Below are 18261 nucleotides of genomic sequence, written 5' to 3' on the forward strand. Positions count from 1 at the left end.
CTCTATCCCACTTGGAATTTGCAACGCGTGGGGCCATATCTTGGGATCAGTCTGCACTCACCATTTTCACTGCCTCTCTGGGGCACCAGATTCTCCTGGTGCTTAGGAGGGCTGCAGGGACAGGAGGGACAGAGCAGGGTAGGTAGTTGGCTAAAACACACAAAAACAAACTCCAGAGTGAAAATGCCAGAGTGAAGGCTGTCAGCTGTTGGACTGTGGAAGAAATCAATCCCAGCTGAAATGCTATATGGATTTTATCCTAACGGTAGGACCTAGCTGCTCCCCCAGCCTTTCTCTCCATCCCCTGTTACTCCCCTCAGGCAAACATGACATATTCTTGGACCCCTATGAAATCACACTTCTTTAAAGTGGAATTGAAGCTGAGAGGCTTCTTCAGGCTCAGGGTCAGTGAGAGCATACATCATCTTTTGTTTCTGTTACGCTGCTCCTGCTGCTTCTAGGGATTTGAGAGCAAAGAGAGGAAGGAGAGACTTGTGACTGAGATGTTAGCTGCACAGTTTGGCAAGCTGCTTTCTCGTTCCCCATTGTGCTACAGACTTCCAGAAGAGCTTTGAGCCTGTTTCTTCATCTCCCTCTAACTTGGTATTCTCATTAAGATAAAATCCTTTTTCGCCCTCTTTTTCTCTGGTTGAAGCCAGGGCTGTTTCTGGAGCTTAGGCACTGCAGTGAGATGTTAAAGCTCCACTTCATGTGTACATCATCATCCCCTTTGTACCAGAAAGCAGGAGACATTGCAGGGCCTATGTGTGACAGTGGTTGTCCATGGAGAAAGCAGAAGTCTATTCCAGTTCTGATCATGGTCAGCCTTTTAGTCTGTTTCAGTCCACAGAAGAATATGCAGTGAAATCCCACCTTGTGGAAGATTTCCACAGGGTTAAGCAGAGAATAGAGGCTGCTTGTAATAAATAAGTATCCAATCACCTATTTACATTAAAACATTTTCTGTGGTGTTAAATGTTCAGAAAGAAGAATTCTACTCTACAGGACAGCCACAATATTCCAGTTCTTCCATATCCTCCTGCCTCCTCTTTATTTTCTCTGGCGTTATGTTTGTCCTTTGTTTTTCCATCTTCTGCTTTCTCTGCAGCCATTTGAGTTCCCATTACTACCGCCTGCATTTTTTTTCATCCTGTCTCTTTCCTTTCATTATCTGCTAAGGTTTTGACAACAAAGTAGCCAAAGTAGCCAAAACTGAAATGATCTCTGCAATAGGAGGAGAAGGTGTGCTCAGTTTCGTGTTTTCTGAAGGCATTGACTAAGGCTTGTTATATTTACACTTGGTTGACTGAGAGTTGGAGGCATTTGAAAAATGTGAATGTGACTCCTGTACAGTCTGAATATATCTGGGTCACTGAGATATACCTCTAGCATCTCAGGTCTCCAAACCATGCAGTTTTTTAATTAATATGGGTCTAGCAATGCTCTGCCTTGAAGTCAGGTCACACAGGTAAAGACCATAGAAAATACCATGTGGTATTAAGTCCCCTTGTTGGAAGAATGTTGTGTAGAAGTATTGTTATGTAGCAAAGAGACCCAAAAGCAGCCCTTAAATCTTATTTCAATGATATTGTTCTGGATGGGAAGCTAGAATTGAATTAGAAAAGTTAGTCTGATTCTTAGTGTAAAAGGCTAAAGTGAAAACCATATTTCACATTAATAGGGATTTCTCCTTTCCCTGACTCTGTTGGGTCTGAAGAGCCCCTTTTACTGGTGGTTTTAAAGGCTCATTGCAGCAGCCTGTCAAGGCAGACTTTTCAGCCCCAGTTAGCTCCTGGTACACCAGCATGAACTTCCAGCAGAGCTGACTTCTATGCCCTCTCTCTCCCTGCAGAAACAGTTAGATTGGAAACCACACAGAAGGTATGTAGGGAGCAGAAAAGTGGGGCAGCTATGGCAGTGTATTCATTCCAGCAGTAGACAGGTAGTAAAAGCTCTCTGGAGGCCTCTCCCTCTTGGGTCACATAGCCAAAGAGCCCAGACTAATTGCAGCTTGGAGAAAGACTATGAAAGACAAGCTGCCTTGTGTTGCCATCATGGGTCTTCTTTCTCATAGATCATCATAGACATAGATCATCAAGGAACTTGTCTGAGGACTGAGTACTGGTGCCCTGTAACAGCTGGATTATAGCAGGCACTATGGATTTATATCTTTTCCAGTGTGGACTGTTCAGTGGCAGTTAGGATTTCAGTACCCTCATGTGCCTGTGTGATGGCAGGTTTGGGTTGTTTTGTTGAGCAACCCATGTTTGTTTCCTGGGACTGGAAAGGCCCCAGGATTTTGCACACTGTGAAATACAGGTGGCTGGTAATAATGGACTTGTCAATAGAACACACTGAGGTGACAAAGTAATGCCTTTCCCTGGGAAGGGAGGTGGCTGGGAATTGATTCACTGCCTTGTTGACCCTACACATGTGATGGGTGACACAGTAAGAACAGAGAAGCAGTTTCCCCATGTATATTGAGCATTAACACAGAGAAAGGAGTATTTTTCCTCAACTGAAACGTTTGTTCCTAATCACTGTTTCAGAGGTTTCTGAGGGTAAAAGATTTGCAGACTTCTCTCTATATGGAATTCAAGTTGAGTATAGCATAAATGCAGATCTCAGGTGGTCAGTGTTAACTTCAGAATTCAGTGGTCAATATTCTTGATCTCCAGTAATACCCTTTCTGAACAGGAGACTACTGAGTCCTTGCAAGGACAAAGAGACTTTGGTCTAGGGTTCCTCAGAGTCACAGAAACTGAGATGAGAAGGGGCCAATGTGTTATCTCTTGTCTTACTGCCTGCACACAGCAGGCCAGCATATGTCACCCGGTAATTTCTGTGTCAGATTTCTGTCCATGCTGCAGAAAGACATACACCTCTGAGTTAAAGTGGTGGAGGATCTATCATACCACTCTTATGCCTTCACTATTAACAGTTTGCACCTTATTTCAGCTGGACTTTGCCTAGCCTAAGCTTCCAACTGGAAGGTGTCATGCTTTTTTTTTACTAAATTAAAAAGACATCTAGTATAGGAAATCTTTTCTTAGGTACATGTAGACTGTGACTGTGTCATCTCAACCTCTTTGCTATTGCCCTGGAAAAACACACTTCATTGATTTTCTGTACTGGAAAAGCCTCTCGTATTCCTTAAATAAATATAAGTAAAATGTCACTTCTGGATTGGGGTAGAAATGGAGTGCAGAAGAGGGAACAAAATGGAAGGTACTGGTTGTATTTGCAATGAATTAAAAAACAATACATTACTAAGAGCATCCTGTAAGGAGAGAAGAGAGTTTGGATTGTGGGACAGATTTTTGTTTCTAGTTGCTATGTGAGTTAAAGAAGCAGAGGTTGATTCTTCACACTATGAAAAGACTCATAAAAACTTATAGTTCTTTTTCTTCAGGGAACACATTAACTATTCAAGATAACATTTGTCTTGGTTAAAATAGTGATGTATAGCTCATGCTCTAAACTGAGATAATAACAGCAATGAGGACATTAGAAATAAGAGCAGATCTTTGGATCTTACAGCATTGCTTTCTGAGTCACCAGGAAGAAGAGTGGCTTTCCAGGTCCCCCTACTCTCTGCAGCTTCTGGAAAAAAGGTTGGATTAGAAGCTGCATGGGAAGGTCATGGTGGAAGTGATTCCAAGGTACAAAGCACTGTGAGAAAGGGGATCCCTAACTTTAATATAATACCACAAAGAAAGTTGCCCTGTGGAGCTCAGGGAAGGAGGGAAGTTGACCTGCCAAATGTGAACTGTGTCGTGGATTAGTGGAGTAATTCATTGCCACAAGATACCCCTGGGAAAGCCCAAGAAGTAACGAAGTTCAGGAAACTACCACAGGTGATTCAGAAATCTCTCTTCTGAGCCAATTATTCTGTACTTACCCACTTTGAGCACCTTGATTTAGCAGCGGTGGGTAGTACTCTTGTCAGAGGAAAGGGTTCTGAGCTCTATGAGCTACTGGTCTGATTTGACCTTGCCTTTTCTATGTACACTTTTCCCTAAGCTTAACTTTATGGATAATGTTCTAGTATCTGTGAAGTTTTAAACACTCATGCCATCCCCGTTTCTTTCCTGTACCTGAAGTAGTGCCAGGATTTTTGTCTAAGCTGTAACATCTTCATACATCCCTGTGGGCCTTACCCCTTCATTACAGACTTGTTTTTATTGCCGCAGCTCATTATTGGAAATGAGTGGCAAAGGTTTTATTCACTTCAGCCAGTGAAGGAGTCTAGACAAAGAACCTCCAGAATATGCCGCCTCCCTTTCATTATTCCTCCAAGCTCTGGGGCAAGCGTGCGTTGCAGTGCAAGTTATTTTTTGCAAAGCAGACTGTGGATCATTCACTAATTTTCCCGACTGTTTTGAACTAGGTTTGTCTGGGTAGGGCAAGACACCAAAAGGAATGTGACTGCAAAGATGATTTTGAAATCTGTTGTCCTCTTTAGAGGCAGCTACCTTTCATGCTATTTGCCAAAATTCAGGTTGTGACCAAGGCATATTTTTTATACTTAAAAATATGGAAAAACAGACTAATTTCATCGCTCTGGGCACAGTAGCTAAAAACAATCAATAATAACCATTGCATATTGGAAAGTCAAGGATTACAAATAATCTATTTCTATTATTTATATTGCTAAAGGACATGATTGCTCTGTAACTTATGTCTTGTGAAGCAGTCTTGAGATCTGGTTTTGACTTAACCATTGGGTAAGAGAAACAGGAAAAAATACTGAAATGCTTTTGTCACTGAGGTCTTCCTTTCCATGGACAGATCACTTACTGTTGCAGAAGAAATCCCAGTGCATTGAATCTACAAGCCAGAACTAGATGGACCAGGTTTTACTCTAGATCAGCAGATCTGGCCAAGTGGCAATAGCCCTAGCAAAAAAAACCACTACAATTCATAGTTCGGTTTCTTCACTGAAAAATACCTGTTACACAGAGAGCTTCAGAGTCCTACAGAATACAAAAAAAAAAACCTGTTCTGTGTGCAGCTGTGTTGAGAGTTTCTGTGACTGGCCCTAGCTGGCTCCTGCAGCAGTCAAATCTGCTCTCACCTCTGAGCTTCCCTAATATACTCACTAGAGGAGTGACGTGGTTGCTTCTTCAGAAGCCAAGAAGGCTTTTCCATTAACTTCAGCATAAGTGAACAAGGCCATGTCTGGGTGTTTTGAAGCCCTATCTCGAACTTTTCCACAGATCTTTTTTTGATAACACTGGATCCACCCTTTCTCTAGCTGGAAGGCCTTCTCTGCAACCTAGGAAGTTGTTGGTGCAGGTTGTATTTCACTTTTCAAATCAAAAGTGCCTGCTGGTATCCCTTTTAGCATAATTCAGAGACTTATCACCCATGACCCCTTTGCTCCCTCCTCAATTTCAGCACATAACTTTTCTGCATTACTGTGTTGGAAAACCTGTCCTTCCTCAGTAACAGTGAACTGCCAAAATCATCTGAACAGACTGTGAGCTGAGCTCACTTGCATACAGTCTGATCGGCTGCCTCCTGTTTCTGATACAGACTGGATGAGGAGTCTTTGGAGAACAGAATCATTGTGCTTGTCTTCCACATGGTTTTTGCAGAGCTTTGCACATGTTAGCATTGCTCTGTCTTGTTTCTCCATGCTTGCTCTCCATTCTTAGGGCAGCTCCTCTCATTATCCTAATCTCACAGGAAATAATGGCAGAAAAAAAATGCTTGCTTGTCTTGGGTTTTCCCCTGTCCATAAGAATTTTTCAGTACATGCATGGATTTACTAATATGTTGAAAAAAGCATCAGCTCTACCTGCTAGCTTTAGTCTCTCCTTTAATGCTTCTTTAGTCCTTAATTCTGTCTTAAACAGGAATAGTGCAGTACATTTCAGTTCCTTTTCTCAAAGTAGAACTTTTGCTGTATTAACTTTGCTTATAGTTCAGCTGTTTCTACCTTCTGTTTTCTGTGAATATCTCCCACCTACACACAATCACAGGCACTGCAAGCAGGGGAAAGAGGAGGGTCAGCAGAGATACTGGGTGACTCTTGGACTGGTACTCCCAGAAATCTTGTCATTCCATCACTCATTCAGCCCGGTTCAAGCCTGATTTAAAACAGATTAAGTCATGGACTGAGCTGCTTTCATCTGTAAAACAGCCTTTTAAGGCAAGAAGAATTGCCCATTCTTTCAGACTGCAGGAAGAGAACATATTTGCCTACATTATACCATTTTAATAAGAATAATTTTCTTAACATTAAATTCACTGGGTTTTTGGTGCATCCTACATTCTCCAGAGAGTATCCTTGAATTTTACTACTTTATTTTCTTAGAGCAACAATTATTTGGCAAATGTATGTCCACATTGTGATGGGGAGGGTCTGAAAAGCACTTTATTTTGCGGAAATATAGAAATATCGTGGTGAACCTCAAGTTTTGTAAGGGAAAATTATGCCTGTGATTATGAACTGAAAAGACAAGCTGTAAATCACTGCAGGTCTAAGGAAGGAGTGAAAATCTGAGGTTTAAAAATAATCCTGCAAGACTGCTGCAAAGTCGTCACTTCGGGGGGGGGGGGGGGGGGTAAGGAAAAAAAATGAAAAAGAAGTCTGGCTCGTATCCCTCTTACAGCCCTGAAACAAAGTTTTTACAGTGATAAAGCTAGACAGCTCCACCAGTCTCTATAAAGAAGTTTTCAGGTCAAAAGGAGCAAGCAAAGTTGTGGAGCAGGATCAGGATACGCACAGCGGCTCTTGATGTTCCACTCCAGCGCTCAGTTCCGCACTCAGCATCAGGACAGGGGCTGCTCGGAGGGTAACTAACGCACGTTTGAAAACGGAACTTTTTGCTTCAGCAGCCACCAGTGGGCTGAAACGTTCTGGGCAGTATAGGCTGGTGGGGCTAAACGATGCAGATGGTATTCTTATTTTTTACTGTTGTTAGAGCGGACTTCCGAGGGAAGAAAATGACAAAAGAGCAGTGGGTTATTGGTATCACTGCCTGTGGGTTATTATGGGTTGTGAGAGGTGATAAAGAGCTGTTTGCTGTCACCAAGGAAATGCACGATAACTTTAGGAGGAGTAATATCATTGCATCTGACCGGGTCACGGCTATAATGGCGGTTGTTGGGCATGTGCTGATGCTATTAAACCTCTATTAGCATGGAGGGGCTCGATGCTATTCTGCTGAGAGCCGGAGGACGTCTCGCATTGTAACTTCGCTGGGAACAGGATCGGGCCCAGACCGACTTAACATAGGCAAATGTCACATGGGGAGAAAAAATTGTCCCAAAAAAATTTTAACGGGATGAACCCACATTTTAAAGCAGTTTGGAAAGTTTCGGGTTTGATTCACAGACGCTTGGTACAGACTTTCAGAAAAGTCCTAATGACTGAAAAAATAAAGCAACAACAAGAACAAGAAGAAAAGGAAACGTTTCAGTTTAAAGAAAATAGTCCTGACGTGACGGGTTGGCACTTGAAAACCGTAATTATGTGAAAGTCTGTAGTAAAAAGTATCCTTCTTAAGCTGGCCATATGAAACCTGAGCACAAACAGAAACTTGTCATTCCAGCGAGAAAAGCACCCCTCCGAGGATATATTTTTCCTATTTCACCGGTTTAGATCCTAAACGTAAAAGTGTCGGACAGCTGCAGGCAGGTGGCGTGGTTAGGTGGGTTGTTTCGGGGCGGGGGGGCATTGGAAGCTGTCTCACACCAGCGGCCGGCGGGGTTTCAGCTGCCCGGCGGTGCTGGCGGGCCATGGCTCCGGGCGGGCGGCGGGGGCGGCGGGGCAGCCTCACGTCGGGAACAAACCCGTCCCAGGCTCCCGCAACGCCGACAACCACCGCCGCAAGTGCTTTAATATCACGGAACCCCGGGCCCGATCCTGGGACTGGCTGCCCCCCCCTCCCCCGCCCCGAGATTTGCCCGCCAGTGAGCAGAGGGGTCCGGCCCCGGGGCGCGCCGCTGCTCCCGCCGGCCCCAGAAGTAGGGGGGTTCCGCGGGCATCTCCTCCCCGCCGCATCGCAAGGAATTTCAGCTTGTTTTTTCTTTCCTGCTGTTTCCTCTTCAGTTCCGCCCGCGGAACCCGAAGAGTGCTTTGCTCTGCAAGCCGCCGAGCGATGGGGCGGCGAGGATGAAATTCAGGGTTTGAAAAAATTCGCTAATGCCTCGAGAATATCACTTAAAAACTGCTCCGAAATATTCCGTAGCTTTTTAATTGAAGTAAACAAAGTGCAACAAATCCTAACTCAAATATGATTGCACTGAGATTAGGCTCTAATTGCTTAAGGTTCAGGTGGAATCCGCAGGCTAAAGTCTATAAGAACAATCTGAATTTCACAATCATTCTGTCAAAAGCAAAGAGATGAGAGCCCACACGCTTCCTAACAAGTCATTTTTAACAGTTACAAGCTTCTTACAAAGACCACACAGGGAGTCTAAGAGATGCAAATCTAATCCCTGGTCATTCTGCAGGCCTTCAACAAAGATGTACTAAAGCCTAATAGAAAAGAAATCAGTTCTCTGTCACCAGCTCCTAGTAAAATCTATTAGAGAAAGTGCAGATCTTGTATTTACAGCGGTTGCTTTTAAAGGTTAAGGACAAGTACATATGAAAGGAATATATTTTTTTTTGTATGTGAAATATTTAATAAAATCTATCATCTGCTCTCTTTTTTTCTTAATTTTGGTATTCAGTTTGTATTCTTTGAGCAAAAGAATTATCCATTCCTTCGTTCTTTAAAATATTAGCAACAGAAATGTTTTTTAATGTTAGTCATTTGGACGGGTGCCGTTTCGCGCTTTTTTTTTTTTTTTTTTCACCCAGGATCCCTCATTTTAAATGCGTGCGGGGACCTCAGAACGGCGGTCAGCACCTTGTTAAAATACCTTGAAATGTCTCCATCCCATCGGTAGTTTGACCGGTGTCCAGGAGTGAATATTTAAATAACGAATATCTGAATAAAGAGGAATAAAAAGTCCGTCTGCGCATTGACAAACGACGCACAGAGATAGGCAGCCTTTCCCAGGGTACTCTCCTAAGTTTTGTTTTTAATGAGATCATCTCTCTTTTTTTTTTCTTTCCCCCTCCTCTCTCGCTATATACTGAATTACCTCCATCTCCCGGTAAATCTCACCCTGAGTTAGTAAGGCTCTCTATTGTATATCTGAATAATTCGAATTAACACGAAAGCCATCACTTCTCTACACGAACACACTCCGCAAACACGCATCTACGCACACCTTAAGGCACACGCGTACATCCCGCGTTTGCAGATCTGTATTAGCTCCGAGATTCCCCCCCACCCGCACCCACACGTTTGTTACAGCACTCGTTTTTAGGGCAGTGCTGTCGGTAAGATGCTCGCCGGGTCCTTCTGCCCAGGGAAGGCTGCGGGCGCAGGCTGTAGCCCAGTAATACCAGTAAGCGAGGTGGCAGCCCTGCGGTCCCCCACTTGCGAGGCGCCGGTCGGGTTAAGTGGGAATCTCGCCTGCCTGACCGCCGTGGGATCAGACCTCTCATCTCTCCCCTGAAAATCATTGATAATAAAATAAACGGGTCACTTGTTGACGGGCTGCGAGTTTTCCTGGAGTGCAAATATGCGTCGGGGGAGCCGAACTGAGGTGGGGGGAGGTGGGGGTGGGTGTGTGGGTGGGTGTGTGGGTGTGGGTGTGTGTGTGTGTTCTTAAGTGACATGGGGAACTGAAGTCTGTTTGGGACAACAGATGGTGTTTCTGAGGTGACATCGCTGTTTCTGGTTGGGGGCTGCGTTGCCGATGTGGGTAAAGATTTGACCCCGACAACAGCCAGGTAGCGTATCTCCGTATCTGTGTGACCCGCAGCAAATAAATAAGCGGTTCTTTAGGAATTACACGTAAAGGAAATCGAATCGGAATCCTTCCCCTGTTCTACTGGGAGCCCTGGGATGTTTCTCGCGAGTGTTGAGAAATTAGGCACCATCCGGGGGGTGACAGCCAACGAACCGGCGTGGCTTGCGGAGAGGAAAAAACACACATCGGACCAAAAACTGCTCCTTGTCCCCGTGATTAGCACGTAGATTTCAGTGGGACAACTCGTGTGAATAAAACCATCGGTGTCTGGGCTGGGGAGTAACTTTTCCTAAGCGGAACAAGTCCCCTTTCTTCCTCCCTTTTCGCCCCCCATGCCCACCTCCCCACCCCGACGTCCTCGGGGGAGAATCGGCTCGGCCGGGGTCGGGGGAGAGCTGCCCTCCCTCGGAAACGGCCACGGCGACCGGTAACCCCCCTCCTGCAGAGCAGGGGCACCACCCCCGCCGGGCGCTCCGGGACCCCTCGCCCCCGGGCACCCATCGCCCGCCGGCTCGCAGGGCCCCTTCCCGCCTTCCGTCTAGGAAGCACCCTGCCGCTCCCCCGCCCCCCAGGTTGCTTCCTGTGATGCCAGCCGGGAGGAGCTCCCTGCCCCGGCGCCCGGCTGGACGTGGAAAGGTCCCACGAGCGATCAGTGCCCACTGGGGTTTGGTTTGTGGGGGTTTTTGGGGGGGGGGCGGGGTAGGGACAGAGCAGGTTTGTCGCCGTGGTACCCTGGGCCGGGGAGAAAATGCTTCAAAGCACCGGGCGCAGCCTCTGGGGGCCTCCCGCACCCGAAGGGCCCCTTGCCGGGCCGGCTGGCCCGAGCCCTAATGAGGGCTCAGACCTAATTAGGTAGCGCGGGGGGGGGGTGCGGGGTCCTTCCCTGGCGGCCGGGGAAGCAAGGTCGAAATCCCAATGGAGAGAACTTTCCCTGCTCTTTCTTTCTTGCCGACGAAAGGGCGGTTTGGACGGGGCAGGGGGCGCTGCCAGCCGCGGGGCGGGGGGAAGGGGGTGGGGGAGCAGGGGGGGACCCTGAGCTCTGCCCCGAGCTGCCCCCCGCGCCCCCGGGGAGAGCCCCCCCCACGGCGTCGGAAGGACGGGGCTCTTCACAAACCGACCTGTCACCCCCGTCGGTGTGCGGGCGGTTTGCAAGTCAGCAATAACGGTTTGTACCTCTCGTAGGGCTAATTCAGCTTCCCACGGCATTGCCTTGTTTATTCAAATATTTATTTATTTACGCCCCCCCCCCCTTCGCCCCCCTTCCCGAGAGCTGATTTGGCCCCTTGAAGTGGAGGAGAATAAAACAGTGTGACAGAGGGTGGGAGCCGGGAGAAGCAGGGCTGCTGTGTCTGGGACGGGCGCCGTATTTAGCTGCCAGAGGCAAGCGTCTGCTTTCCAAATCGGAGCAGGGAGCGGGGCGGAGGGCCGGGACCGGGGCTGGGGCGCTGCCCGCGGCCGCCGCGCCGCAGCTAAACGAGGGGAGTCGGAAACGCCAATTAATGCGCCGTGTGCGGTGCTGGGAGAGCCTTCATTTCGCTGCTGGTTACCCGCAGGCGAGCCCCAGCTTCCCTGCCCGCTCCTCTCCTGCAGGAGGATTACGATGGAGGACGCGTAGGCCTCCTGGCTTTTCCTTGGCTTCGGGCACTTGAGGAATAAGAAAAATGCTCTAGAGCAAGCAGAGGCGGGGAAGTGCGGGGCCTGCTCGAAGCAGGGATTGCTGCGGGGGGCGAGGCGGAGACACACACACACACACACACACACACACACACACACACACACAGACGACTGCCCTCCCTGAGGCCAAATCGCTCCCCAGGCTCTGCGGTCTGGCTTTGGTGCATGCTCTCCCCAGTCCCTCGGCAGGACAGGGCCGCGGAAGTCCCGGCTGGCCCGGGGCTGCCCCGGGCGCCGCCCCCCGCCCCGCCGATGGGGCTGCTCCGGGGCAGGGCTGGCGCTACTGCCGGCCCCGGGCTCGGCGGGCTCTACCTCCTCTTTATACCCCCAAGCATCTGTCCTCCAGGCCTTACTTTAAAAAAAAACAAGTTACTATTTTCTGCGGAATCATTTACCCGGTGTATTCTTGATTAAATGACCGTTAACCCTAAGAGACTGATAGGACAATCAACGTGCTTTTCCAATCACCATCCTTTTCTTGGTTGCTGTTCTCTGCCCCCCCCCTCGACGGGGAGTCTCGCCGAAGGTCAAAACCTTGCTTTCTAAAGGAATTAAATAATATTTTCAGATAATATTAGATTAAAACAATATCGTGATTAAAGCATCCTGTAAAAGGTCTGCAGCGGGAAGCAAATAGTTGGTGCTCGTCTGTAGGTTCTCTCACCTACCACCTACTCTGAATGCGTCCTGTATCTTCCAGCATGTCCGGCCCTCATGATTGCAAATAGGCCTGTTTTCAAATGGAAATAGGACTTCCAAACTGATTATGTGTATTGAATCGGAATCACTCGCTAGATCCTCTTGTTTAAAATGTATTGAAAAAAGCTTGATGGTTGCACAGCTCTGAAACGGGCTCCTTCTCATCTCAGGGAGGTCGATCTATTTTGCAACTTTTTGCCATTTGAGAATGTTTCAGCTAGATAATTACGCTGCCATTGTGGAAGGGCGATGCACTGACACACAAACACCCCCTCCCCCGCTGCACTCGCACACGCACACACGCACAGACTTCCCCGCCACCCCCCAGCACATACACCTTCAGGCACCACCGCGGAGCCTGCTCCGTGCGCAGCCCCACGTCGTGCCCGGACTTCCACGGCGCGAACACGCCCGCCCTCCCCACGGCAGCGCAGCTTCAGAGCCTCGCCCCTGCCACTGCCACCCACGCCCGGCGTGTCCCAGCGCCCGCCACCGCCACGCACGGCCTCCCCGTGGCACCAGGCACAAACCACACGATCCACCCGCACCGTCCCGAGCCCCACGGGACAACGCGGTTCCCACGTCTGGGTTCCGCTCCGTGAGCCACTATTTAAAGACAAACAGCCTGTGGATGTGTGTGTGTCCATGGAAAAGCCAGAGCCAGGGAGCAACAGCTATGGCTCACACACTGAAGAATGAGGACAACCTCCGTGCAAAGGTTCCGTCTATTGATATGTAATGAGAGCTTTAAACCCTGTCATATGTTCCAAAGAATAATCCATTCAAATTCAGAAGGGTAATTAAAAAACGAGGAGAGAAAAGGGGGATCTGCACCGGGCAGAAAGCGGGCAGCCCCCCGCGCCCGGGGGAGAGAGCAGTCGGCGGCAGGAAGCGGGGTTCCCCCGCCGGGGGGGGGTGCGGGAAGTCCTAGCCCCGCACGCCCGGCCCGGGTTGCCCCGCTCGCAGCCCCCGCCGCCCCGCCGCCCAAACTTTCCCGGGTGCTTCCTCGGGGGCTGCTCCCCCTCCCTGCCCGCCCCCCCCCCGCCCCGTAAACCGACCAAACAAAACCCGAGCTGTGAGGGGGTGGGGATGTCCGGCGGAGCGCGGGGGGAGCCCCGCGGCCGGGCGGGCAGGGGCCGGGGCCGGGGCCGCCGCGCCGCCGGGCACGGCGGGACGGCAGCGTCCCGCCAAAGTGGCTGCACGGGGAGCCTCTGCAATCGCGGAGGATGCCGGTGCTGGGACCTGTCCTCCGTCCTTCCCCGCACTTGCACAGTACCTTTGCGAAGGCGCAAACTCATCCGGCCGCATCCCGTCCTCGATCTTTTTTGGGTTACCGCGGAGGTGCCGCGCACTTCCCTGCCATTGCCCCGCCAGGCGAGTGTGGTGTGTGTTGCGGTGACGGGGACGTACCGAGCACCGTGCCACTCGCCCTTGCTGTGGCTAGGCGCCATAGGCAGGCGGTCAACACCTTGTCAGGGCGTTTGGACGGCAGTCAAAGGGGTTGCTGGCCCGGCGTGCGCAGCCCTCCCGCCCGGGCATCGCCCGTGTGCCTGGGACGGGAGGCGGTGGGTGCGCACAGCCGGACCTGCCCCGCAGCACCTGCAGGCTGGCAGCCCGGCGGCGCGGGCAGGCGGCTGCCGTAGCAGGCATCTAAAGAGCAAGGAGCCAGGCGGGCGCTGCCCTCGGTCGTCTGTAGCCCGCGGGCCAGGAGCTTTGCTCGCCGGCCGCCGGCTCCCGCGGGCTGCGCAGCGCCCGGGGCTGCGGGGAGCCCCTGCTCGGCTTCAAGGGACCCCGCTGCCAGAGGGCAGGATCAGGCCCGTTCCCCTTGGAGCAGATCAGCCACCTGAGCACTGGCGGAAACTTTCCAGAGTAGGGTTGGTTTGGGGTTTTTTTGGGGGTGGGGGTGTCAGGCGGCGGGGCGGGGGGGCAGCGCAGCGGGCGCCCCGCTGGACTCTGCGGCGCTCTTCGCAGGGAGCCCGGCGAGGATGGGCAGCGGGGCCGGCCCCCGAAGTCCCGGCCCGACTCCCACCGCCCCGGCCCGCCCCTGCCCGCCGGGGCAGCCTCGGTGGGCAAGGTCAGCAAGTCGCGGGAGTTTTTCCTCCGTGTAAAATAAAGAGCGGAGCGGAGGCACAGGCCGGCGGGCAGTGCTTCTTTCAAAGTAAGAGTTTTCCCATTCCTGCCCGCCTCTGCTGCCCAGACCCCACAGCTGCTGCCGGGCGCGTCAACTCCTACATACACTATCAGATGCACACATCTATAGCTATAATTCTAATATAGACGCACAAACATAAACTAAACGCTCCTCATCGGTCATCCACTTTGTTTTTTTCCTCCTCTGCAGTGAGCTAATGCAGAGAGGTGCAGGGGACGGGGAGCTTCGTGCACTCCATTTCGCAGCAGCAACAGTGCGTTTCTGAAGTAACGCGCAAGTTAAGAGCAAAAGCCCAGCCCGAGAAGGTGCTCAAGAAAAAGAAAAAAATTTTAAGAGCTGCTCGGAGAAAAAGCAGCACTGACAGCAAAAAGTTTAAGGAACAAAAGCACAGAGAGAAACTCCGAAAGAACCGTGTCCTGGAGTCACATTATTAGGTCAGTAACACACTGAAATGAACTCAGCCACTTCAGCAACACCTTTGATATGAAGAAAAAAAGTCTGCTCCCTACAAGATCACAGGTGTGTGTAAGTTTGTCGCCTTCTAGCACGTTATTACTTGGCCAATTTTACTTGATCGAGAAGGACGACCCCGGTGAAATCCACCAGAACAGATGGAAGTGAACATCTCATACCTTGCTTAGTTTTCTAAGCATTGCAACTACCTTTTTATTAAAAAAAAATCAAAACCAACAACCAACAAAACAAACAAAAAAGCCCCAAACAACAAACACAAACTAACAAAGCCCCCGCCCCCCAAAAAAGCCAACCTTATGTGTACATGCGCTTTATTCTTTTCCTGTACACTTTAAGGAGCCCCTGTATGAATGAAGCGCTACTCTGAATGATATGGGGAGTTCTCATCGAATGAATGCAATAAGTCGTACACGTTCACTAAAATCAGCTATGTAAATTCACTTGCTAAAGAAGCACAACCTACAAACTACTTTAAAACTACTCGGAGAGTCCCACTGTGTTTAACGAATAGAAATACAGCTCCGAAAACGGGTGCCATCTCATTCAGATTTAGTCGTTAGCGTGAGATATGGAGCTAGCCAGTCAAAACAGACCGCAGTATCGTTAGTCGCTTGGTAAACATTTTTAGAACATACATTTTAAACTTTCTTCCATTTCTATGCGCCGGCTCAGGGCAGGGGATTCATACCGCCTCTCGTAGGTAATGCATTCGGCCGTTCGTAAATGTCTTTGCTTCTTAATGTCTGTGTCATTGTTAAAAAAAAAAAAAAAAAACCACAACCAAAACCGATTTCCCTGTTCCCCCTCCCCCTAACAAAACCTTTACATCGAAGATTAAATGTCACAGTTAACGTTTTCATCTCTAGGTTTCCATAGAAATTTTCTGCATAGTAAGTTGTTTTAAGCATCAAAACGAATTTCAGTTTCTTTTTACATCAATACATCTTATTCACCGTCTTATTTATATAGCTGACCAGAAGCCTTCGAGAGAAAGACATAGGATATAGAAAACTTTGACCTTACCTGCTCCCTAATGTGCTTGCAGCCAGGGAAAAAAAAAAAAAAAAAGTCATTTTGTATTATTCACCAGTTTGCCAGAGACGGTAATCGCTCTACCTCATAGGAACAGCCGTTCTGGGGCAGATCTCTGTACACATTTGATACATATAAACAATATTACCATTTACTCAGGGTTTGGAGGGTTGGTGTTGATTTTTTTTTTTTCCCCTGAAGGGGATCATGAGAGGAACAGCGGGTCAGACAGAAAAAAAAATATTTCTCAGCTTTGCTCCCGACACGGCCATGAAAGGACTGAAATTCTTCAGAAGTCACTCGGTCTTTACCTCTAGGCTCCCTTTGTAAAAGCAGCCGTCACGACCAGTTGGACCGGGGCTGCCCTCCCAGCGAGGCCCCTCTACCTGCGCTCCGCCACAAAACTCCTAAAATACTTCCCCCCCCCCCCGTCGCAACTTCTCTCGGTGTCATCTCAGAGCTGTCTCAGATTACATTGTTTGGGATCTGCACTTTGAACACTGTCTTAGGGCCCTGCACTGCCTTTTGAACCGAGGTGCAGGCGATGTACTCTTAGGCGGCTCCCCACGCCCTTTCCCCGCCGTGGGTGCGGTGGGAGCCCCGCGGCCCCGCCAGCCGCCGTGCCGGGGGCAGCCGCGCCCGGGGCCGGCCCCGCCGCCGCCCGCTCCTCCGAGCCCTTCCCGCCGAGCACCCCTCTGGCTAACAGGCTGCTGAGAAGCAAACAAACAAAAAACCCACCCCGCACAACCCGGTTCGATATGAAACGGCAAATATGAAGAAGCCTTTTTGCTATTGTTGCTGCTGTTGTGGCGGCGGCGGTGGTGATGGGGGTTTGTTGGGTTTTGTGGTGGTGGGTTGTTGGGGTTTTTTGTTGTTTTTTTTTTTTTTTCCACAGCCTGCTGTGCCACTACATGCACACTTCATGGCACTCAAGCATGAACTCCTATTTACAGCAGGAAAAAATGCCCTCCGCGATTCTCCTGCATTTCCAGGCAGTGCCAGGGAGTGGGGGAGTGGAAGGGAATAGCCATCCTCCACTGGATCCCTTTATATCTCCAAACACGGGGTGCCCACGGTTTCACGTCGGTAGGGGAGCAGTTATATTGGGAAACGTGCATTTCTCCCATCATTTCAGATTTGAATAATGCCTTCCCCCCCCCCCCCCCATCCCATTATCCAAGTTCTGCATTGATTACCGGGAGACTGGAAATCAGCGTATTGGAAGAAGCAGGCGTTTAGACGGAGGCACATATTTTAATTTAGAAAAGCTATACAGTGACTAAGTTCTTGTGAGTGTTCTCGAGGGAGACTGGAGATTAAAACGTGTATTTACACACACACACACACACACACCCCAAAGATCTTCATCCCAATCAAGGCATAACGGGTTTATACAAAGAATTTTATGATAAAAGGCAATAACACAATGTCATAAAAAACTCTATAAAATTGTTAAAGAGCAGTTTGTTTGCATTTCTCCTGATTGATATGTAAATACAGTTTGAACTGTGTTTGCTCGGTCTCTAGTGCTTAATAAAGAGATGAATGCACCTTTCTGTGGACAAGTAAACAGACTTTAAACTAAGCCGACATCAGACAAAGTGGAAACGAGTTTATTTAATCGAAACTAAATCTAGTTTAAGAAAGATAAGTCAGTGTACATAATAATCCATTACAGTAATTACACCCACCACCAAATATGTGTTTATGAGGTTGTCGAGACACAATAAAATTCATTTATTTCCCCCGAAGTCTATAATAAAAAGTCACTGGGTGGATCTCTATCGAACATGCTAACTCCAATGCGGGGGGGGGGGGATATAGTATATAGTATTTCTCGGCTGTATTGATGCCTTTCAGCGCTCCTCACTTTTGGATGTTCCTGTGTTTGAAAGGATGCAAACTTTAATTACACCTGAAGGGGAAATGTCGACTTAACCACAGCACTTTCCTCTCGGTCTTGTATATTAACTCCGGGGGAAACTAACCCTAATTAAAAAAAAAAACCCAACACCAACAACAAAAAACCCACCAAACGTGGAGTTAACCCTGCTCGGGCTCCCTTCGCGGGAGCTGCCAGCGCTGGGCCACGGACCAGGAATTCCCAACACTTTCTTCTTTTAGCAGAAATAACAGCACTAAACTCCAGACACCACCACCGCCCCTGCCCCGCTTAACGTGATGTTTTAGATCTGAAACGAATATTCTGTGTAGAAAAAGAAAAAAAATATTATTTGGGTTAGTTGAGAATGTCACTCTATAAAGCAGGACGTAATATAAAGACTGAAAGATCTCGAAATTCCTGTTGACACACGTGATGTTCTCTAGTTAGAAATGGGGGGGGGGGGGGGGGGGGAGAAAGAATCCGATAATTTTTTTCCCCCTCCTGTCTATTTCCCTTTTTCTCC

The sequence above is a fragment of the Phalacrocorax carbo genome, chromosome 9, assembly GCF_963921805.1.
Source record: "Phalacrocorax carbo chromosome 9, bPhaCar2.1, whole genome shotgun sequence".
NCBI lineage: Eukaryota > Metazoa > Chordata > Aves > Suliformes > Phalacrocoracidae > Phalacrocorax > Phalacrocorax carbo.